This window comes from Canis lupus, chromosome 25 (genome assembly GCF_003254725.2).
Source record: "Canis lupus dingo isolate Sandy chromosome 25, ASM325472v2, whole genome shotgun sequence".
Taxonomy (NCBI): Eukaryota; Metazoa; Chordata; class Mammalia; order Carnivora; family Canidae; genus Canis; species Canis lupus.
Genome location: NC_064267.1, coordinates 22,815,998 through 22,841,105, shown reverse-complemented (window position 1 = coordinate 22,841,105; position 25,108 = coordinate 22,815,998). Strand labels below are relative to the sequence as shown.

The 25,108-nt window shown below is 35.3% G+C and overlaps 1 protein-coding gene across 1 annotated transcript in view; it reads right to left on the bottom strand.

The window, feature by feature from the left end:
* GALNTL6 (polypeptide N-acetylgalactosaminyltransferase like 6) overlaps positions 1-25,108 on the bottom strand; it is a 1,158,724-nt gene that overhangs the window by 866,697 nt on the left and 266,919 nt on the right. The gene's annotated exons all lie outside the window — the stretch shown is intronic.

The following is a 25,108-nucleotide window of genomic DNA, read 5'->3' as shown; positions in this document are numbered from 1 at the left end:
GGTATGTTCCTTTAATTAAACAATAAAAACTGCATAGTTTATAACACTTCTTCTTTTACCACGACTTCTATAAAACTCAGAGACAAGAATTTCTTCAATAGGGATTATTGTTTTTAATTAGATTTTTTCATTTTAACCAGGGTTTTGATTTTTTGTCTTTTTCAACTCACTTTAAAATATTTTTAAAATTAAGCAGAGTATCAAAACAATAAATGAAGTGACTGATATTTAACAGTCAATAAATACTTGATGATTAAATTTAAAACCAGAAAGGATCACATCTCTTTACTTACTGGATGGGATGCTGCCCAAATCATGAACTTAATAAGGCCAATTACATCTTCAAAACAAAACAAAACAAAACAAAACAGAAAAGATAATCAGAGAACCCTTGCAAACTAGAACAAAGTCTAAATGATTAAAAAATGATTATAAGGAAGAAGAAAAATAAATGGTTTTATTAATTGACAGACCTTTATTAATTAAACTTAAATATCATGTCTACTGTTAATATTAGGGAAGTATAGGTGACTATAGATAAATGTAGAAGATGATACCAACTGTAGTTTATTTTCTGCATTTCTTTATAAATCTTTCTTTTCTCAGATCAAATCTCCTGGATGAGAATTAGGATATTAGTGCAGAAATGCAAAGAAAGAACAGATGAATTTTAATTTTTTAAAAAAGATTTTATTTATTTATTCACGAGAGATACAGAGAGAGAGAGAGGCAGAGACATAGGCAGAGGGAGAAGCAGGCTCCATGCAGGAAGCCCGATGTGGGACTCGATCCCCAGACCCTGGGACCACACCCTAAGCCAAAGGCATATGCTCAACTGCTGAGCCACCCAGGTATCCCAATTTTAGTTTTAAACAGCATAATAAACATTTGGTAGTCAGAAAAGCAGGCCATGATGGGCACCTGGATGGCAGCTCTTGGTTTTAATTCAGGTGGTGATATCAGGGTCATCTCCTGGGCTCTGTGCTCACTGTGGAGTCTGCTTAAGATTATCTCCCCCACCCCCTTCTGTCTCTCATGCTCATACTCTTTCTCTCTAAAATAAATAAATCTTAAAAAAAAAGGAGGCTTTGAGAAAAACTAGACATGTAGTGTACTCAATAGCTGTGGGGTGGTGAGAGCATAGAGAGAGATTAAATTACCCAGACTGGATGCCTGCAGAATGAAGGTAACCTGGGTGAGAACTGTACAGAAGGAAAATGAGGGGCTTCCTTGGAGTAGAAGGCATTGAATGTCTGAAGGAGGGGCTTTGCTCGGGAACACCAGACAGGGGAGCTGAGTATGGCCACTAAAGACTGCTGCTCATTGATCTAGGAATGCAGGCAGGAAGTAGAGACCTCTCTTCCCTTTCCAGTGAGCATATCAGCCTGCTTGTAATGAGATGCTGGGTCATATCTTCTCAGCAAAAGCAGGCTGGTTACCTCCCATGAGCAGTCTAGCTGAAGGACACTCACTTGTACTTGACTTTAATGAGTCTCTTCAACTGCCATGAATTTCCACCCACTTACTTCCATTTTATAAGCCAAAACTCTTAAGGTTCCCAGAAAAACAGGCTGGGGTCTTTGACTAATTCAGATGGGGTCTTATTCTCATTTATAAAATGGAGACAATGATGCCAACCACAAAGATTACGGGGAGTTCTTCAGTTATGTAAATCACATTATGGTATACTTAGAATACAATAGATATTCTATTAAGTAAAGCTCATAATAATTTTTGTTGAATAAAGTAGTACTTTGCATATGGTTTTATTATTTTATTTTGACTTAATGATTACATTTTTAATTTCACAAATATTCATTATTTTTAAAAACACTTGCCTTAGCTATTATATATTCATTAGTTCTATGTCTTGTATCTTCAATTTTCTCTTCTCTGTTATCTCTCTGCCTTACTTTCATCTTGGAAAATATTAAGTTCAGAGATTGAAGGGCTCATCTTCTAAAGATGAAAGAGAAATGAATTTATATTCTCATTAAAAACTGAACAAATTGTAATTTTTTAACTGAAATCTGAGAGGTAGTACACAAGAAAGGTCTTAATTATACTAGAAAGAAAATGTACAGGTAACATACTCCATTTTGATTTTAATCTATAGTTCATATGTTAAAAGATATTTGTATTATAGACTATTTTTTTCTGACATTCCCCAATTAAATGACAAAATGCTAAGCAACCATTGTGGTGTTTAAGTCCTTAAAAGGTGAGTATTAATAAGAAATTAAAAGCAATATAAATCCAGAACAATTATTCCAGAGAATTATTAGCTTACTCATACAAAAAAATCCTATAGTAAAGAATACATTTTGGAAAATAAAACTTTCTCAAATGAGGAAATATAAGAATATATTTATAGTAATGCCTTTGATGCAAATATGTATAATTAGATGGTTACTCTTTAATTTTTTTTTATTTTATTTATGATAGTCACAGAGAGAGAGAGAGAGGCAGAGACACAGGCAGAGGGAGAAGCAGGCTCCATGCACCGGGAGCCCGACGTGGGATTCGATCCCGGGTCTCCAGGATCGCGCCCTGGGCCAAAGGCAGGCGCCAAACTGCTGCGCCACCCAGGGATCCCAGATGGTTACTCTTTAAAATTAAAACAATAACTATAACTTATTGAGGCAGTATAATGTTAAGAAATGGGTCCTGTAACCAAACTATTAGAATTTCTGTGTCTACTAATATTTGTCAGTTTGGTGTATTTACAAGGGTCATTTCTCCTCCCCTTGTCTCAGTTTCTATACCTGCAAATGGCAACAAAGGTGCCTACTGCAGGTGTTTTATGGGGAACTTTCTTGATACACAGTAAATTAATCAATAAATATCAGCTACTATTTTCCATATGTGTACTCACTCAGTCATTCAACAATCATTTACTGAGCACCTACTATGCGACAGAAACTGAGTTAATGGGAAATAAAGACACAGAGAAATCCCTTCCTTCTGGAGCTTACATTCAAATGAGAACTTATATCTTATAATGGTACTGTTATCATTAAGGAGAAGCTAGGCATCAGGAATCATATTTGACACCTTGCATATGGTATCATATCAAATTAATATCAATGTCTGTAAAACTAATGAAATATATTCATGGTGGGAAATGATTTTATTCATCAACATAGTTGCATGGTAAGGAGCAAAGTTAATAAACGTAACTCTGGGTTCTAGTATAATCTCTTTTCTAACTCCTTTGGATCTTAAAAAATAGTGATAATAAAGTTAGTGGAGATTCAGAGGTTGAGTGTGTTAATATTTCTTTTGCATGGCTGTGATGTTACTGAGTGAGGATGAGAATGGCTTATACTACGAATGAAGTCTTTTAGCAGTGGTAGTAGTACGGAACTAAGTTAGCACTCTTATGCGCCTCCTGTTACAATCACTGGGATATATCATGAGAATGGGGCTACTGGCTACAGGGGCTACAGGAGATAATCATTGGTTCATATAGGGACCAAACCTAAAACTTGGCATATTTAAGCATCGTGTTCTAACCAACTTAGCTATTAACTATGAATTAGAGAGTTTAATTCCTAATCAGCAGCAACGGACATTCGTTTTCCTCTCATAAATAATCTGGGCTCCCCATCAAATAGATAAATGAAAAGTCAGAAGAAAATCGATTGAGGGATGAAAATACGAAAGATCTTTTTACTCTAGGACTTTTGCTCCTGCTGTTCCCTCCCATGGAATGAAAGCAAGCCACATAGTTTCTTACTTCAGCTCTTTCTGGTCTCTGAATACCAAAGTATCAGAGACTACTTCCCTAGCCATACTACATAGCCTCCACATAACAGTCAGTATTGTCCTCTATTTTTATTTCTGACAATTACATATATATTTTAATTCAAGTGATTTTTTTAAAGTTGACTTATTTTTTTATTTTTTATTATTTTTTAAAGATTTTATTTATTGATTCATGAGAGACACACATACAGAGAGAGAGAGAGAGAGAGAGGCAGAGACACAGGCAGAGGGAGGAGCAGGCTCCATGTAGGGAGCCTGAATGGAACTCGATCCTGGGACTCCAGGATCATGCCCTGGGCTGAAGGAAGTGCTCAACCGTTGAGCCACCTAGGCATCCCTACTTATTTATTTATTTTACATAATCTCCATGTCCAACATGGGGCTTGAATTTATGACGCCAAGATCAAGAGCTGTATGCTCTTCTGATGGAGGCATTCCAGCACCCCACTTTTTATTTCTTCAGAGCACTTATCAACAGCTAATATATTGTGTTCTGATGTGTTTATTTATTTTCTGTCTCTCTATTCCTCTCTAAATGTAGCCTGTTTTTGCCAGGAATGCCTCTTTATTGTTCAGTGGTCCATCTCCACACCTAAGAAAGTGTTTAAGAAATAGTGGCTACCTAATATTTATTGAATGAATAAAATAATGATGAATAGGAATATTAAACATAGATCTTTTGTAATTTTCATTAATGTCTGCATCCTTCCAAGCCAGATCATCTAGACAAGACAGATGCTTGACTAAGTGAACACATTAAAGAATGCCATCTTGTCAGGTCCCAAAGGGTATACAGCTGGCTGCCCTGGGAAACCTGGAAGTATCTTCCCTTTTGATAGTGCCAGTAGGAGAGTGAGAGCAGATATCTTAATTTTCTGTATATTTACTGGTTCCTATCAGTAACTTCCAATTTTTTAGTTTCGGACACATTTTCTTTCCCTGAAGTTTATTGTATGCTCAGGATGTTTTAGCACATGGCCTTGTCTATTGCCTAAATTAAAATACACAGTGTGATGGGTAACTGAATAGGTTTAAAATAAAAAGTGCAGCCATGTATATTCATTTATTATTATTTCTAAGCTTCCAATAGTATTATGAAATTATATAATGATCTTCACTAACCACACCATCCTTTCTTATCCCGTGTCTTCCAGTCCACAACTAACAGTTACTATATACTCTGATTTCCACCTTCTCAGACCTCCTCAGCAGTCCTGGCTCCATCTTATCTCTCTCTCTCTGTCTCTCTCTCTCTCTCTTTTTAAGATTCTATGCATTTATTTGAGAGACAGCCAGAGAAAGAGTACAAGCAGAGGGAAGGGGCAGAGGCAGAAGCAGAAACAGGCTCCCCACTAAACAGGGAGCCTGATGTGGGGCCACTGTATTGTGATTTGATAGTCTCCAGACATTGTCATATGTTTGCTGGGGTCAAACTTCCCTTGCAGTTGAGAACCATTGGTTAAAGCAATGGCAAGAGACATTCACAGCTATCGCCGACTCAGAATGGTTTTCCTGTCCACCAATCTTGCTCACTTCCCATATAGCTTCTTCCCTGCTGTCACAGTAATCCATACAATACACAAATAACCACATTCCTCTGTTGCTATGGTAGTTTTCTGATCTGAATGCATATTGAAAAATCTTGGAGAACTTGTAATAAATAAAGGCTCATACCTCATTCTCCAGTTAGTATGATTTAACATTATTACTTTCCAACTATTTTTCTGTGTCCCTGAATTATCCTTCTTTGCCTTGTCTGTCTGCAAAATATAAGACTCACTTCATATATCACCAGCTCTGGTAAGCCTTCTCAATTATTCTTTTCAATGAGTGGGCCTTATTGCCATGCCTATATCCTTTGGCAGCGTGTATTACTATGAAATTTTAAAGCTTCTGGTTTACTATGGCTGACCAAGCATAACTGTGACTTTCTTCCCTTACAAGGCCCTCTTTGACCACAGAAAAGTTCTAAACAGAGTAACTTATTATCAAAGAAAATAACATGCTGGGGTGGGGGAGTGGGGGGGCACTTTGGTAACAAAAATTAAGGATGCATTTGACATATTATAGAGCACACTGTAGCTTAATCAAACATGAGTTTGCTTTTCTCACCTAATAAGACTGAGAATAGGTAGTTTCTGGCCAGTGTAGCCAGCCACTCAACAATGACATCAAGGACTAGGTCTCTGCTCTCTGCCATCCTCAGAATCTTGGCTTTAATTTTCATGGTTATAAAATAGTTTGGTTCCTTTGAAGTTCATGGTCACTTTGGGGACAGAAGAAGGGAGGGGGGCAGCTGGAGGTAATGAATTGCCTGAATTCATTTCATTTTTTAACCTTTGCCAGAAGTCCCTCTATCGGACTTCTGCTTTCATATTACTGGACAGAACTATGTCATTTGTCAATCCACAGTTGCCAAGCTCAAGGAGAACAGGTTTGTGGTTGGGGCAGGGCTAAAGTCTAGCAATGAATTTTTGACATATGGAAAATCTATAGAATATTGAGATAACACTTGTGTGAACATTTGCCAACTTTCAAAATTTAAGAGGCAGGAGTGAACGTAAGAGCTGTTTTTTTCAATATTGCTCCCTAAAGACTCCAAACATAGGAACAACAAGAATGAAAAATGGAAGTGGGTAATAGGGTCAAAACCAGGAAGGTTTTGGAATCTTATCTTAAGGATTGTCTATAAAGAAACGTACCATTTGGGACCAGTCTTCCACATACCCTTCTCCAAAACTCACATTTTCAGGGTGACTGGAAGCCTGGCATTTGCACAGAACAAAAATCAGAAGTGCTTCTCTAAAAAAGTGTGATGCTCTGCCTGCATGCAGAAGTGTTATTAACTATAGACTGGCATTTGGTGAGAGAGGATCTTAGCCTGCTTTCTATACACATACTAAAGAAAAATCTACCAGTTCTGAGTAAATTATTCTTTCATAAGAGATCATTAGGATGTAAACCTAAATTTATAATAGCAGAGGGCCTTCATATCAGTTACTTACGTTAATTTAGTTCCTCATTTTAAAATACAAATGACTAAACAAGGATCATTAGGCATTTTTGAAACATCAAAAATACAAGGTCTAAGATGAGTAAGCAGAATAGTTAATAAAGAAAAATGTATCATAATTGGAGGAACAAATGGAACATGCAAAAATCCTAAGAAATTAAGACAATTAGAACCAACCAAACAAGAAACCATAAGAGGATCCCAAGAAATGGCAACAATCAGAGAACAAGGAAAAGATCCTTCGACCTTCGGTGGAAATACAATATTCTGAGGAAGGTTCTGAGGATAATTTCAAAGAAATTCAGAATTTAGATCATATAAAAATGAAACGGAAAAATGTGGCAGAAAAATCCAGGATATCCAGTATTTGATTTATGGAAATTCCAGGGAGTGAGGGAAAATGGAAAAAAAAATTATCAATGAAATGAAAGAAAATTTAAAAACATTAGAATTATTCTACATTTTCTTGTAAATATAAATATAAATTTTAGAATACTAAGGATAAGAAAATAGTAATCATTTCCAGAAGGAAAGGTTTTCCTAGGAAGAAGTGAGATTTCACCAGCATCCTCCTTCTTATCATGAGGGATTGCATAAGCCCTTTGCAATTCTAAGAAAATCTAGATTTGCATGTGCAGCTCTGATGGTTACCCAGTTATATTTCCCATTTGTAAAGCCACCATCTTACGCCTCATTTGATGATGCTGGGCAAAGTCTCTGCAAATCACAAAGTTCCCTACCAGCTGCCTGCCTTGTTAAGCACCATAATAAAGGAACAAAAAAAGAAGCTATAAAAGGTGCTGCCTTTTCCTGTTTAATGTTTTCTCAGCATTTCTCTATCAATACTTTTCCCCCCTCTAGCAGCAGTGACTTCCTGTTTCTATTCCCTCTAGCACCTGTATAATCCCTTTCATGGCCCTCCTCCTCCTCAGAGACAGCCTCCCTGGCTGCTGGCCTCTCCTAGGTTCCCAGCAGCCAAGTCTGTTCTGTAAGGCTCCTTCTCAGAGTTCTGAGCGACCAGTTGAGCATCCCTTGTTTCCGAGAGAGAGAGAGAGAGAGAGAGAGAGAGAGAGAGAGAGAGAGAGAGAGAGACGGAGGTTGTGTTAGTTGCCTTCTGCCTGAGGACCCCCATATAATATACCTCCATCTTGGAGTTCGCTTGGCCTTTTTAATTTTCTAATAGGCAGTGAATCTCTTCACATTCTTACTTAAAATAGTAACTGATGTGATTTCCTTTTCCTGTTTAGATATCCTTAATGACACCGCTACCAACCTGATTTTCAAATAAGAGGGTAATTGCTAAAATTTTAAATCAGCAAAACTCGAAAATTTTACTTCCCCATCACTGATTTTTTGAAAAAAAAAAAAAAAAAAGCGAGAGAGAGAAGACTAGGAAAGAAAAAGTGTAATATTCAAGTGATGGTGGAATTATTCCAGGAATGCAATAAAACTGCAATATATAGCTGTTAGGTAGACAGAATAGAATTTTAAGCAGGAAGTTGGAGGATTCCAAAAATTAGCTCTTTAGGAAAAAAGTAGATAATGTGGAATGCTGAGGAAGTTAATAACCTTAAGGTGATGGCAAAAGTATAAGCTAAAATAATGACAAAAATACTCTTTAAAAGAAATAGGGCAGCTCCAGTGGCTCAGCGGTTTAGCGCCGCCTGCAGCCCAGGGCGTGATCCTGGAGACCCAGGATCGAGTCCCTCGCCGGGCTCCCCGCATGGAGCCGACTTCTCCCTCTGCCTCTGTCTCTCTCTCTCTCTGTCCCTATGAATAAGTAAAATCTTTAAAAAATAAAATAAAATAAATAGACAATTAAGGTCTATACAACAACACTGTGCTTCAAATAGGAGGCAAATTAAAACGTAGCATGATTTCAAAAATTTTAGGGAAATGAAACTTAATCGACTCTGATTGTCATCACAAACTTATTTGGGGGAATAGCAATTAACTATGTAGGATTATATAACTCTTTCTATAGTACCAATATCATTAACTACTTGTTCTACAGTAAATATCCATACATCTTTAATAACGCAAATTTTTTTTCCAATTTCTGAGATCAATCTATAGTAAGAAACCTTATAATAAGTATTTGAACAACAATAATTACAAAATAGAATATAAATGCTTTACCTGTTGCAATTTATTTTTTTCAAAGTTAAGATGTGTATGGCTTAAAATAGCTATATTAAAAAGAGGATTTACTGTAAAAAACCTCACTGTTACTTTTGTCTCTACCGGTTATCTTTGCGTCCTGTGGATAACCACTTTCTGCATTCATATATATTATTTTCCCCATTTTCTTCACAATGGTACCATGATATATACGTTCTTCTGCACCTTGCTTTCTTTCACCTGGCAATGTATTATGAAGCATTTTCACTATTACCCTATTTGTTTTTACCTCACTTTAGAAAGATGCATTGTGTTTTATTTTGCATATATATATAAATGTTTATATATATATACATATATATATATATATATGTATATATATATATATATGTTTATTTCACTTGAGAGAGACACCTGGGCTGTTTCTAATCTTTTACCATGAAAATGATCCTGCAATGAGTAACTGAATACAAGTCATTCTCCACAGTAGAAGGTAAGAAACGGAAAACAGTACCAGGAAGGAGACAGACTATTCTGCTCATTATGTTCCAGACAAGATGCCAAGCAACACTGGAACATTCAATACAACAAGGAATACTCATTTTATTAATATTTAAGAGTAAGGTTTTGGCATATTATTTTAAATTAAGTAAGGTAATCATAAGCTGCATAATTATAAACAATTAGAAGTTGTTAAAAAAGGGAAATAGAGGAAGTATAAATGGTTGGGGAATAGTATGAGTTAATCAGCTTCTGATTTTTCATGGTTGGAAGTCAGTAGGGGTATAGACTTGATAAATCACTAGACAAAAATAAACCAGACAGGCATAAAACTAGAATAATGGAGATCAACATCAGGAAAGCTGGAAACATGAAAAGAAGTGACCAAATTTGGTCACTTCTGTGGGGTTTGATTGCAATGTATACCATGACTCATCACTTTTTTTTCCTTAATTGCAACTCTGTATATGTACGTATATGTGTATATATATGTGAAGAAATACATTTTATTTTTCATTTTTTTGAAATACAATTCATAATAATGATTTAATTAAAACTATTTTAGAACCAAGTTTAGAGGCAAAATAATTAAATCTACTTAACAAAGGCAGCTTGCATGAGAATAAAATTGAAAAATGTAAATGATTCTTGGAAACAGTTATCTTTTGAACTTAGCTTTAGTGAAGTGACTAGTAAACTAATGCTTCAGACAAGATGTTTCCCTTCACATGTTAAATATGAACATATTGCAATAGATCTTCAAGTATAATTATATTATTCATTAAAAATACTATAGTATTAACTTCCAGTTTAATTATAGCTAATGTGTGCACCTAATCAGAAAAGTTACTAAATTATTATCTCTACTATTTGACCCTACTAAATCCCTCAGGACAATTCATTTAGGCAATAATTCCAGCAGAGAGAATATTAATGTTTTTCTCCATCCACATTGATAGAATTCTGGTTGATGTAAACAAAGACAAACTCTCTGTGGCAGTGTGAGTAATAACAAGCTCAGGGTGACTGAGTTTGGGTAAAAAGGCTGCAGTGTTCACAGGGTATGCATTAAGTTAGTCTAAAAAAAAAAAAAAAAAAAAAAAAAAGTTAGTCTAAAAGCACTTGTTAAGGGTTGCAGAGTGCAAGCACTAATCCAGATACTTGAGTGTGAGGTCAGTCAGGCTAGAGAAGTCGTGAAATGAAAACTGTGACAAAGCACAAAATTAAGGAATTATGAAGCTGAAAGTGACTCTAGCAGGTGCTTTGGATTACTTCCTAGAAGGAACTGAACTTCATCCCAAAAGGCAAATTGTTTTTGTTCACAATAGTCAATATTGTAAAGACATTTAAAAAATATATTTACACTTAGAAATATATTTAGAAATTAAAATAATTTTAACATATACTTTAATTTTTGTGCAAAATAGGATACTTTTAAATTCAAAATATTACAAATATATTTTGCTATTAAACTGGTAGTTACTTCACTACTAATGTTTAACTCTTATTAGTGTTCATTTTCCCATTATATATTTACTTGGATGTATAGCTATATCAGATAAATAAAAATGTATAAATTACATTATGGAGATAGAATTGGCACATAAAAGCTGTACATACTTAGCTTCTACAACTGAATGAGTTTGGGAATAAGTATATACCCATGAAACCATTGCCACCAGTAAGGTGACAGACCTATTTACCATCTCCCAAAGTTTCCTCTCACCTCTTTATTATTATTATTATTATTATTATTATTATTATTACTACTACTACTACTACTACTATCATCAAGAGTGGGTACTTGTATGTGTGTGTGTGATAAGAACACTTAACATAAGATCTACTCTCCTAGCATATCTTAGATATCCAATATGAAAAAAAAAAAAAGATATCCAATATGATATTCTTAGCTGAAGGCACTATGGTGTATAGTAAATCTCTAGAAATTACTTATTTTGTAAAACTAAAAATCTATTCTTATTTCTCCCTCTCACCCCAAACCCCTGGCAACCACTACTCTACTCTTTGCTGCTATGAGTTTAACTATGTGAGATTCCACATAAGTGAGATGATACGGTATTTGTATTTCAGTCTGGATCTTTTCACTTAGCATAGTATCATTCTGATCTGTCCATATTATTGCAAATGATAGGATTTCCTTCTTTTTTAAGGCCGAATAATAATCCATTGTGTTTTACCACATTTTCTTTATCTATTCACCTGTTGACGGATACTTAGATTGTTTCCTTATCTTGGCTATTGTGAATGATGCTTCAATGAACATTGGGAAGCAGTTATCTCATTGGAAGTCTAATTTAAATTCCTTCTGGTAAACAATGTTTAACCACATAATGAAATTCTCTGATTCTTACATATATTCTTTTTTTTTTCTTAAAGATTTTATTTTATTTATTCATGAGAGACACAGAGAGACAGAGAGAGGCAGAGACACAGGCAGAGGGAGAAGCAGGTTCCATGCAGGGAGCCCAATGTGGGACTTAATCCCGGGACTCCAGGATCACGCCCTGAGCTGAAGGCAGGCACTAAACCGCTAAGCCACCAACGGATCCCCTAATTCTTACATATATTCTTGATCATTTATTTACTTTGCTCCAAAATATTTTGGGATTATTTTGCTACATCTTTATCACTCCCTTTATTTATTTATTTTTTTTTCATGTGCCCCTTTGATGTTCTTTTTTTCAGGAGCTTCCGAACTTACGGTTATTTTCAATAACTGAGCATACCAAAATTAAGTATTTCCACAATTTTTACTGAATCACACTTGTACTTTTCACTGATTACTATATATTTAGATTTTTTCATTTTTAACAATGTCTATGTTATTTGTCTACAGTCTCTTTTATTTAAATTTTCCCCCAAAAAAGATATTCTAATCTTTTGGGCTGACACCATCTTGTGCTTCACAGCTTTAATAAACTCAGTTCTCCGTGATAACTGGTTGAGATTTAAATAATCAATTCTCGAAGCACCTGGATGGCTCAGTGATTGAACATCTGACTTTGGCTCAGGTTGTGATCTCAGGGTCCTGGGGTTGAGTCCCACATCAGGCTTCTCACAGGGAGCCTGCTTCTCCCTCAGCCTATGTCGCTGCCTCTCTTTGTGTCTTTCATGAATGAATAAATAAAATATCTAAATAAATTAAATAAATAAATTATCAATTCTCAAATTACAGGTTGAGTTTTCAGGAAGGATCCTAGTAAATTATTTTACATGAGAATGAATGTGATATACATTAATATTGCTGCTTCCAGACCATGCTTATTCTCCTGCTCATTCTTATATTTTAGCAAATGTACACTTTCACCTGACAGTCACCACCTATATATGATTCAATATACTGGTAAAATAATATTAAGAGTTACTGATGAAAAACTGTAACATATGGTATGTCAAATTGGTTGATCCAACCTTTATAAAGAGTCAGATTTAACATGTGAAGTTTTTAGACACATCTTGGGCTAAACTATGTTTGGTATTGCATTTAACAAAAATAAAACAAAACACCGAAAGTGTCACTGTAAATTCATCTAAGATTAGAAAGATGCATAGACTTAAAATAAGTTGGATTTTTGAACAATGACACTGTAAACTTGCAAGCAGATTTACAAATTGTGCAGTAGATTGTATACAAATAAAAATAAATGATACTTTCTGAACTAGGGAAATACCCAGAAGAGGATACTGGCTGGCTGAAATTCAAAAGTTGTAGCCCAGGTAGCTCTACTCAGTCCTAGACTCGAATTGGTTTATGATACTGGAAATGCTGTTACAGACATCCATGCAAACAGGATCTTCTAAAGGAAGCCAGTAAGAATACTAAAATGGTGGCCATTGGGCTTACAAGAAGCCTCTATTTGACTCCCTTTTTGAAAAACTTACTACTACTCTAATCTGTTTCTGGACATAAACTGAGCCTGTACTTATTATTTAAGAAAATCAAATAATTGGAGCCTTGAGATTCCAATAATTTCTTTGCTGTCCTCAAAGAAACATAAAAATAAGAAAAAGACAATATAGTAACAACAACAAAAAGGGCTCTTTACAAATATGAAAAAGCAAGAACAAGTCAGCCCATTTGGCTAAATTTTTTACAGAGTTCATGGTTGTAAAAATTCTCCTTGTAGATATAGGTGCTTTGTTTTTTAACTGTAATGTTTTATTGTATAATTACATATTCTCCTGATAAACATTCGGGCTCTTTCCATTTTTTGCTCTTAATAATTCTGAAGTAGCTATAATACATCTCCATTAGACAGTTGTGTAGAAATTCTTGTAGGACAGGTATACCTACTATTTTCACAGCATGGGCCACATAAAGAATGTGACCATTTGTACTGTGCAATGTTGTAACCATATGAAACTGCTTTTGACCGAAGGGAACTGGTCTGAACTCAGAGAAACACCACCTGTGCCGTAATCCATTTGCAGAATAGCAATTGTACCATAGATCTGTCTTTATGGCACAACAAAAAGTTGGGTTATAATACAGTCATTTTTTCCCTCCTTCAGTTACATTCCTCTTTCAGTTACCTACCTAAGAGCAAAAAGAAATGTAAAATTAAACATTTCCCTTTGACAATGACCATGAATTCCCTGTTTATTAGCACTCTCCATCTTTTCTCATTCATTTCTTCATTTTCTCATGACTCATTTCCTTCTCACCTACTGTAACCTAGTTCCCACACTAACATTTAACCAAATACTCTAAATACCTCATTTCAATGTCATCAATCATCTCTCCTTAGACAAATCTCTAGATAATTATTCACATTTCATTTTTTTTTAATTCTCTACAGCCTTTGGCATAAATATAACTACATTGAGATATCCTTCAAACGTCTTCTTGTTTTCTATTACCTCATTCTGCAGTATTCTTTATACCTTGGAATTATTCACTGATTTCCTGATCAGACTCTGTTCTTCACCCACCTCTTAAATGAGCTTCCATGGGTTCTACACTTAGTCTTTCATTTGGCATATCTCTTGAGTGTGTCCATACCCAGTCTTCCTTCATGTCTTTATTAAATGTTAAATGAGTACTTTCAATATATGAGGCATCGTTCTAGTCATTAGTGATAGAACAGTGATAAAATCAGTCTAACTTCTGCCCTACTATAGCTTTGCTATAATGGAAAGAAGCATTTGTAAATGTCTCAAATGAATACATAAAATATGTAATATATCACATGATAGGTGCCATAGGCAAAATAAAGTACAGAAGAAGGATAAGGCATGCTGTGGGGTTGGGAAGAAAAATATAGTCTATTTTTCTGAATAATGTTGTCTGGCAAGGAGTCACTGATTCGATGAGATTTGAGCAAACACCAGAAAGACAAAAAAGGGAATGAATATTGTAAATATCTAGGGTAAATCTGTTTCTTATTGAAAATGCAGCAAGTGCAAAGACTCTGAGTCAAGAATGTTCTTGGAGTGTGGTTTTGTGTATGAGAAACCGCAATGAGAATGATGACCCTGGAGCTGAGTCAGTGATCTTGTAAGGTCTTTAAATGCTATTGTAAAGACTTTGGCTTTTACTCCAAGTGAGCTAGGATGGCAGTAGAAGGTTCTATGCATAATTACAGAATCAAACATACGTGTTAAATGGATCAACTTGGCTGGGCTGCTGGGGCAAAAGGGTAGTGAAATAAAAGGAAGATCTTACAATTATTTAGACAAAGTGTATAACAAAACCTTGAACCAATGAGTTTTTCCATGAGGGTGATGAAAACATTCACATTCTAAATACATTTTGAAGATAGAAACAACTCACAAATTATTTGTAGGACATGGGATACAGAGGTGAATTACAGATGACGCTAAAGGTTTTGCCATTCCAAATTGCTGAGAGACAAGATGGAGAATATTCCAGAAGTAGGAAGTTTTGTAGGAAATACTGTTGTTCTAAATAGTAAATTTAAATGCCAGAAGAGAGAGCACAGAGAAGAAATCAAGGGTCCTGAGAAAGATTCATTGAATGAAATCAATCCTTCTCTCTACATTCTGGGTAAAAATCACAAATTTTTAAAGCACTCTCATCACTCACAGCTGTCTTCTCTACCTCAGCTTTTGATCATGCTCAACCCAAGTTCATTTCATCCACTTTTATCATGCCCTCATGTTTACTTGCTGAAATCACATATGACTTCCATAACATTAGTGGTAGTAAGATAGTTTCTGCCTTTTTTCCTATTTAACCTTATCAAAAACAAGAATGATGGCCAGCCCCTGGTTCTTGTAACTTTCTTTTCACTTGGCTTCATTAACATAATCTTCTCTTTGTTTTCTTCTCCTCTTTGTTTTGGATGTTCATTCTCTTTCTCTCCTGGCAGGCATATCTCCCTCTACACATATCCCCTTAGAGCTAAAGTATTTGTCCCTTTCCTATCTTACTCTTTTCTCTATCCTTGGTGATCTCATCTGCAATCACAAATTCAAAAACAACCTCAAAGATTTCATCTTGCGTCCAGGTAGATCCTCTGTGCTTCAAATGCCTAGTTGATTTCTCATTTTGGAGATCTGAAATGCACCTCAAATTCAATCTATTTTGAACCAAATGAACTCCCCCCCCCGCAAAACCTATTCAGTTGTAGCTGAGTGATTTTAAAAATTGTACTTTCCTTTTATTCTCTTCCTATCTAATCCCTCATTAATACCACAACTTTACTTTGAAAATACCACTTGAATCTATTCACTTGCCTCCACCTACTACCACCTATTCAAATCTACCATTACTTGCTGCCAGTCCTGCAGTGGCCTCATGGCAGTCACACCTGCATCAGTATTACTTTCTCTTGCATTCACCTTGCATCCCACTTCCCCTACTCCAAGCATTTTTAGCAGCAGATGGAATTTTAAAATTATTTTTGTGATTATTTGATTAATGTATGTTTCTCCCACTAAATTAAGAATTTTGTATAACCACAATCCACTACAGTGTTAAGTACAAATTAAAATGAATACACACACATGTCTTTACATGTTCTAAGCCTTAATTTTCTAGGCCATGAGCTCCAAATAGTAGTATTTTCCTATTTCATAGAGTTGTGTTTTTTTTTTTTTTTAAACATTTTTTTTTAATTTATTTATGATAGTCATACACAGAGAAAGAGAGGCAGAGACACAACAGGCAGAGGGAGAAGCAGGCTCCATGCACCGGGAGCCTGATGTGGGATTCGATCCCGGGTCTCCAAGATCGCGCCCTGGGCCAAAGGCAGGCGCCAAACCGCTGCGCCACTCAGGGATCCCCTAGAGTTGTGTTTTCAATGATGTAATGGTCTACAAAGAATTTACTTTCTTTGTTTAGTCATCTCAATTTTTTGTGACGCTCTGATTTGTAGGATTTCTGATAATTACTATTATTCGTTTGGAACCTTACATATTTAGGCTTTTTGCTTGGAACTTTAAAATGTAGGTTTTCAAGTCCTTAAGATTATTATTTTTTTTCTTAAGATTATTTAAATAGGATTTTCATTCACAGTGACAGATAAGAAAACTGAGACTCAAACAAGTATATTCTTAAGGTCATGCAGTTATTATGTGGCAAAGTTAAGATCCACACCCAGGTATACCTGATTTCAAAGCCTCTGTTTATTTCATTACAGAGGACCTCATTTCATCTTGAAAAGCCATGGAGACATATAATGAATAATAAAAGCACAGGCATCTGCTAAGCTGGATCAAATTCATGGGTTACTTCAGTAACCTCTCCTTAGTAGATAAAATAAAAGGGAGAGAACGACTGGTAGACTCACATAATGACAACTCAGATGCGTGTCCAGTTATGATAACAATAAACTCACTCTACTATCCTTGCTGACCAACTGTTCTAGCAGAATGTAGGTCATGATACAGAAGACAGATAACATGAAAAAGCATACATATCAAATATGTGAAAAGCTTACATATTAAAAGTTTAACATAATATGTTAATATGTGATTGTGTGCCATTTGATTTGGGTGGCTTAGTAACATAGAAATGCAAATGAATGAGAGAACACAGTGGTGCCAGAAAATATCATGATGGAGTTAGGTCTTGGAAAAAAAACCTGAACAATGGGTTAGATTTGGAAAGCTACAGGGAAGTTATGTAGAGTTAGTAGGACCTCCTAAGAGATCAAGGATACGGTACTAATTACAATATCTCAAACTTTTTTTGTAAGATATAGTTTCTGTAGTCTTATTTTCACATAAAAGGGACTTTCTAAGTCATTTTGCAAGTTTGTAGTATGCCATCTAGGTGTATGTATGTATGTGTGTATGGGCATATTTCTTGTAGACCTCATTACTGCAATTAAATCACCATTCTCTTCATGCTATCATGTGATCTGGAAAATTAAATTATATTCATTGTTTATGTGAAAGTGCCCCCCAAAATGTTGGTTTTGGGTTTCCTTTTTCTTTCTTTCTGCCAAAAAGTGAGTGATGGGGCCAGGAAGGGTGGGAAGGTGGGGGAGTATAAATATTTACAACTATTAAAAAGAAAACCATCATTTAAGGAATCCTGTTGTGAATCTTTTTGTATCATTTATTATTGAATTCTAAATTACCTGCTTTTGGAGTTTAAACTGGCTTATATGTTTTTTTTGTTCTCACATGGAAAATATGATGTGTCTACATATGTTTTATAAAAGAACGAGGCTCAGAAGAAAGCGATGATTATCAAGAAATAGAATGACAAAAAGCAGGCAAAAGTCAGCAATTCATTATTTTGCATGCAAGAAGTTGTACTTATTTTTTTAAGTGGACTTCTAGCAAATGTGCAGATGATGACAACAATAGTTTGGATCATAGAGGTTGTCAACTTCCAGACACAGAGCTTTAGTAGCTTTATAGCTCTTTGCTAAGTTCAAATTTATTTCAATTATTTTGGAATTAGTGCAAACAAATACCAGATGTAGTCTCTTGTTTCTTAATCTCTCATGAATATAGATGGAAGATAAAAAGGCAGGATGACTTTCCATTATACACTCAATGGAAGGCTCAGTTCTAGCTTCTTCCTGGCCTTCTACACATCTTTCTCTACTTCCTTTCACTTCTATACATCCATGTACTTGAGTGTAATATGTTATATGAACACAATGCATTCAAAATATACTTCAGAGCACTGTTTTAAATAGATTGGGATCCCTGGGTGGCGCAGCAGTTTGGCGCCTGCCTTTGGCCCAGGGCGCGATCCTGGAGACCCGGTATCGAATCCCACGTCGGGCTCCCAGTGCATGGAGCCTGCTTCTCCCTCTGCCTGTGTCTCTGCCTCTCTCTCTCTCTGTGTGTGACTATCATAAATAAATAAAAAATTAAAAAAATAAATAGATTATGTGGATATTGATTTTAATTGATGGCCACCACATGACAGAATTTTGTAACAGTGATGGCACAAGGATATGCTCAAGAGCAGCAGTACAGGGTGTGCTTGTAGAAGTATCAGTGCTCAAACAAGAGTGGAGAGCAGAACTAACTTGGAGGTATTTCTCCTATGCAGGGATTTAAGTGGAATACTTGATGTACTATGTGAATGCCTTTTTAATCTATGACATTAGTAACTCCAAATAAATCATTAAAACACAAAAGAAAATTAAGAATGAGACTCAAATTGTATGATTTCTCTACTCATATATAACATACAATATACAAAAATGTGGATTAACATTTCAATATACACATACACGCATATAGGCCTGTTTATAAATTTTTATTGCGCTTCACGTGTCAGCATGGAATAATTTATGAAATAGTCATATAGGTTGCATACAGGTATGTGTTGTAACCTGTAGATAAACTTAGTAGATGAAAATGCAGCATTTCAAAGCTATAGAGAAGCTTATTTAAAGATTTATGTTGGTACTACTGACGAGTTATTAAAAACAAAACACGTCGAAGCAAATGGTGGGTATTAAACAAAACTCTCACATCTAAAATGAAACACATTGTGTTTACTGTTACTTTATTGTAAAAAATTAAATGTAAAATTTAAGGATTACATAAATTATAGGTGAATAGTCTATATCATATACCAAAGGTATTTCTAAGCATGAAGCTAAAGTCAGAAATCATAAAGAAAAAATGTTAGATTAACTACAGGAACATTAAGATTTTACTTATAGAAACTACTTCCAACTAAATTTTTAGAAATCATAAAGTGGAAAAGAATAAAATCTGGTAAAATAATGTTTCTATAATATTTATTAGAGATAGTAGGTAAATATCCCTATTATGTTAAAAAATTATCTCTGTTAAAAATGAGTAATTATCCCAGTAGAATAATGAGAAATTCATATTTTAAAAGCAATTCAAGGGATGCCTAGGTGGCTCAGCGGTTGAGTGTCTGCCTTTGGCTCAGAGTGTAATCCTGGAGTTCCGGGATCCAGTCCCACATCGGGCCCCTGCATGGAGCCAGCTTCTCTCTCTGTGTCTCTCATGAATAAATAATAAAATCTTTAAAAAAATTTTTAAAAATAAAAGCAATTCAAGACAAAAAAAAAAAGAGAATGGATAGAAATCCATTATTCAAATGAAAGGAATAGCTACTAAGAAAAGGAAAATGAAAACAATGAACAGCTACTAAGCTTTTACTTACTAGAGTGGCAAAACTTTAATCATAATGATGATGTATGTTATGCAAAAGTAGCAGCGATGAAAATGGTACAACGTTTCTGGAGACAATTGAGTAATAGGTGTAAATATGTGCAAATGTGCATACTTTATGAATGATCAATACATTGAAATTAAAGGAAGAGAACTAAGAAAATAGTGTTAATTAATCAAAGATGTTAATTAAGGTGTTGCTTGTAATAGGAAAGTTTCTTAATTTATAACCAATAATGCAAGCTTTATAAAACAAATATGAAACACCATACCATGGAATATTGTGTAGTTAATAATATAATGATCTAGAGTTATCTACTCATATTTTAGACACAAACAGATACGTGTAAGTTGACTGGATCTTATGACTGAAAAATACCTATGACATGTTCTTTAGCAAAAAAATCAACAGAAACCTTACTAATAGCAGAATCTAATTTTTTTGATAGGTATATACAGTAAATAGATAAAGACGGTAATGCAGATATTGATATAGATATAGATTTGGATGTAGATAAAGACAGATGCAGAGTTAAGTATAGATGTACAGTTACACATTTGTGTGCACGTATGTATTTACACATACATTTGCAGGTAAGAACTCTCAAATTGGTAATAATGCTACGGAAACAGCAATATGTACATGTTTCTCTTATGATCAATGACTTTGCAGCAGTTGTCTTTTTAATGACATTTAAGATACTTCCCTGTAAAAAGATACAAATAAGCACTTCCCTTTCGAAGACAACAAAATGACCATGCATCAAAATGGACTCTACTAGTTTGCTATACCCATATAGTACTGAATCTAAAACACTAGTTCTATATATATCTGGCTCCTTAAGTTTAAGCAATTTGAAGCAGCCAATTCATTTTTGTTTCCCTTTTAATAGTTATTTTCATGAATATCATTAATACTTAAGCCTAGTAGAGTTTAATATACAATTACCTACATACACATCCTATCAGTGAACTAAATGCTGGCCTTATAGTTAATATTTTTATAATTCCTCAATCTTATTATAGCTAACACTTGACATTTTCATTGAAAACTGAGATATCAAAAAAAAAAAAAGAAAACTGAGATATCACATGAAGGCGTAGTAGGAATATACCTTAAAAATCTTTTTATGAGCTTTAGTTAAATGGGACATAAATGAATAATGGGGAAATATGGATATAAAATGCACAGCAATACTCCAAGTAGTTTGTGAACTGGTTTATAAGAAGCATGCTATTTGTCTCATTTGTCTTGCAATTATTCTTGGTGACAGTACAGATATGGTGATTTCCTGCAGCACTAAATTTTCCCCAAATTTTACTTGACATCTAAGTTAAATGTGATGTTTTGCTTGTCCTAATAAATTCATATCTTTCCTTTGTTTTATTTGTACTTTTGTCAAGACAATTCAGTACACCTATTACCGTTATTAAATTGAAAGAGTGTTATTATCACATCAGTGCTATGAAGGTTGGCATATGAAATGAAAGCAGGAGAACAACATTTTTACCCTCCTGATGGGCTAGATGCAGAAGTCATGCTATTTTCTAATTATGTAGATTGTGTTCTGCGAAAAGAGATGCTGAATAGGACCAGCAGCAATAAAGTGGCATTAGTTATCAATGTTTAATATGCAGCAGAGGCTAATTTAGCAAATGAAAGCCACAAGAGAAACACAAATTCTCAATAATGAAGACCTTCTTGGATATCTAGGTCAATTCCCAAAATGGGGATGCTATTAGGGAAAAAACACACAACCTGGTGCATGTCGCTGACAAAGGTCCATTTTTACCCAAAGGAATTTCTTCCTCTGCCAAACATGCCTCTGCAAAAGAGCCTAGACAATAAAACGAGCCAAAGTTAATGATCTGTGTAAACAGACTAAATAGTTTTATACAATATGCTATATTTCAAATATCTTAGAAATTTAAGAATACCCAATGTATTTTTAAACTATACATTACTCACAAAGATGAAGGATATTTCAGGGATAATTAGCTTGCTCAGTCCTGTTACTTCCATATTGTTCTATATGATTGCCCACCTGTCTAGTTTAGTGAGCAGTCTTCTCTCTCACTCTTTCTTTCTCTCACTCTCTCTCGTATTTCTGGCAGTGTATTGGAGCAGAAGGGAGATATGTAAAGGCTATATTAACTATTCTGGAAGCTACAGGCAAACTTTACTGGAACTTTCTTCCTTCCTCTTTCTTTCTTTCTAAAGATTATTTATTTATTTACTTACTTACTTACTTATCTATTTGGTTAGTTAAGTTAATTAGTTAGTTAGTTAGTTAGTTAGTTAGTTGAGAGACAGTGAGTCAAGAGAGAAGAAGAGGAATAGAGTCTTAAGGAGACTCCACACTGAGTGCAGAGCCCAGACTTGGGGCTCTATCCCACGACCTGAGATCATGACCTGACTGAAACCAAGTCTGATGCTTAACTGACTGTGCCACCCAGGTGCCCCAGAGCATTTTTCTTTCTTAAATAAGATACAAGTTAGTCTTGGAAAGGTCTTTGTGAAAAAAGAAAGAAGGAAGGAAGGAAGGAAGGAAGGAAGGAAGGAAGGAAGGAAGGAAGGAAGGGAGGGAGGGAAGGAAGGAAGAAAGGGAAGGAAGAGAAAGAGAAGGAAGGGAGGGGAAGGGAAGGGAAGGGAAGGGAAGGGAAGGGAAGGGAAGGGAAGAAGGAAGGAAGGAAAGTTCCACTGAGAAAGCATATTTCATTCTAGTAAAGAGGAAAAATCAGAATTTAGATGGACAAGCAGCTCTTAAATTATTTGAAATACTTATTGAAAGGTTATAGTAAAAAATAAGCAAAAGGAGACTAAATATAAGGTTTTCTAAACATAAACAGGATAGAAATCAAATACAATACTTTAAGAATAAGTGTCAAAGTAGTGCATTAAAAGTAGTGCATTATTAGATAATAATCATTAAAAATCAAAGGGCTCCTGGGTGGCTCACTCAGTTAAGCGTCTGCCTTCGGATCAGGTCATAATCCCAGGGGTCTGGGATGGAGCCCATTGGGGCTCCCTGCTCAGCGGGGAGCCTGCATCTCCCTCTTCCTCTACCTGCCCCTCTAATTGTGCGTGCTCTCTCTCCGTCAAATAAATAAAAATAAAATCTTAAAAAAATTGAAAGTTCTCGACAATGACATAGCATATGTGAGAAGTCACCTTTTATGCGAGGTAAAACTCCTTCCACATCCTCCCAGTTGAGAAACAGGCTCCCAGGTATACCTCATCATACGAAATAGCTTCTTCTGTAATGCGCTTGCCACAATTATAATTACGGTCTTTGCAATCTGAAAATGCCACTTGCTTAATTTAAGATTTGTCTTCTGTGCTGCATTGCACACTTTATAAGATGAGTGGAGAGAGTGTTTTCTTTTTGCTTTTGTTTGTTTTCAGGTCATTATCCCCAGAACATTGCATAGTGCCTGTATGCATGACTTAATTTTTCTAAACCCAGATATCATCATAGTTATATGATTGTCTGCAACTAATCCTTTTTAAAAAAACTTCCCAACTGTAAAAGTATGAAGATCACGTGGCCACAAATTTAAAGCCGACAAAGGTAGATACGGATAACAGAAATCCACTTGTGACATTGTGACATGAAATGTCACCGAACTGGCTGAAACTAATCACCCATGCCTTGTTTGTTTTGTTTCATTAATTCCCTTCCCCCATCTCTGCCCCAAACATAAGGTTTTAAGCATTTACAGGTTAATGCAGTCACCCAGTGATGCAGGTCTTATTACATAGTTGGTTGCAATTGTCAGGGACACCTGCTTTTTTTTTTTTTTTGACACCTGTTTTTTAAAATGGTAAAATGGGATGGAGATTATAGAGTTAGTAACAAACATTCTTAAGGAATTTAAATATTTACTGGCTAAAATGTAATATAGAATTAGCTGCCAAAAAATATTTAACTGTTGTAGAATTTACAGGCAAACCTTACCAGAACATTTTTCTTTCTTTTTTTGAAAATTTATTTACTTGAGAGACTAATAAAGCATAAAAATATTTAACATTGATTCCTAAAATGCATACAGTGTTTTATAGCTTAGAGACCATAATGAACTATGAACTCAGTGTTACCCCATTCTACAGTTGAGGGAGTGGAAACTAGAAGTTAAGGGCCTTGCTCTTAAGTAGTGAGAACACGACACTCTGAGCCTGCTTTTTTGATGTCAAGATCAATGTTCTTCCAAGTACATCAAAATTGAATCCTTCCCATTAGTCCTGATTTGGTTGGCAGAAGGGCTCCAATCGACACCATCTCTACCTGTCCTCAGTTGTTACTGTCGGATCAAAGAGCTCGTCCCTCAGTTACATTTTACAATTCTTGAAAACCCCTTTGTAGTTTAGAGCTATGATGCTTCCCACCAGTTTCCAGCCCTGCTGCTGTGCTCTTGCTCGGGCAATAGATGATTGGTACTTAAATTTTAGTTCTTAATTACTGCTGCTTCAGAATGGCTAGTCAATGACAGAATCAATAAAAATTCCTTGACCTTTGTTTATTTCCTCAGGTGAAATTCTGGAGGGATAGAAGTATCTACAGTTACCTCTCTTCCCTGATGACCTATGAATGTTTTATAGGCAAGCAGAATCATAGCAGCCGGCTGTTATCTCCAGAAGGCACTCTACACTTTCACATTCCAAAGAAACAGGAATACTGTAGCTTTCACCATTTCAATACATTTAGCAATACTTGAGCCAAAGTTTCTTGTAATCAACTGGCAAATATTTACTCAAGGTCTTGCTTTGAGGCTGGTAGTGTTTTCAACACTGTGGTCATGTCAATGAGTCAGAAAAAAATGGATTTATCACCTCAAGGAGCTTACATCTGATATAAACATTATTTCTCGGGCTTGCAGTGCTATGATGAAGACACAGGATAATGTGGCAGAGACTAGGAAAGTCCTCTTGAAAAGATGGTATTTGAGTTAAGCAGTCATGTGAAGATCCGGGGAAAGAGAGCTTTAAGCAGAAGGAATAGTGAATGCCATGTCACGGAGACAGGAATCATCCATTATGTTAGAGAATTGTAGTTAGTGAAAGAAAAGGAAAGAGGAATATGTGATGTCTAAGAGTAA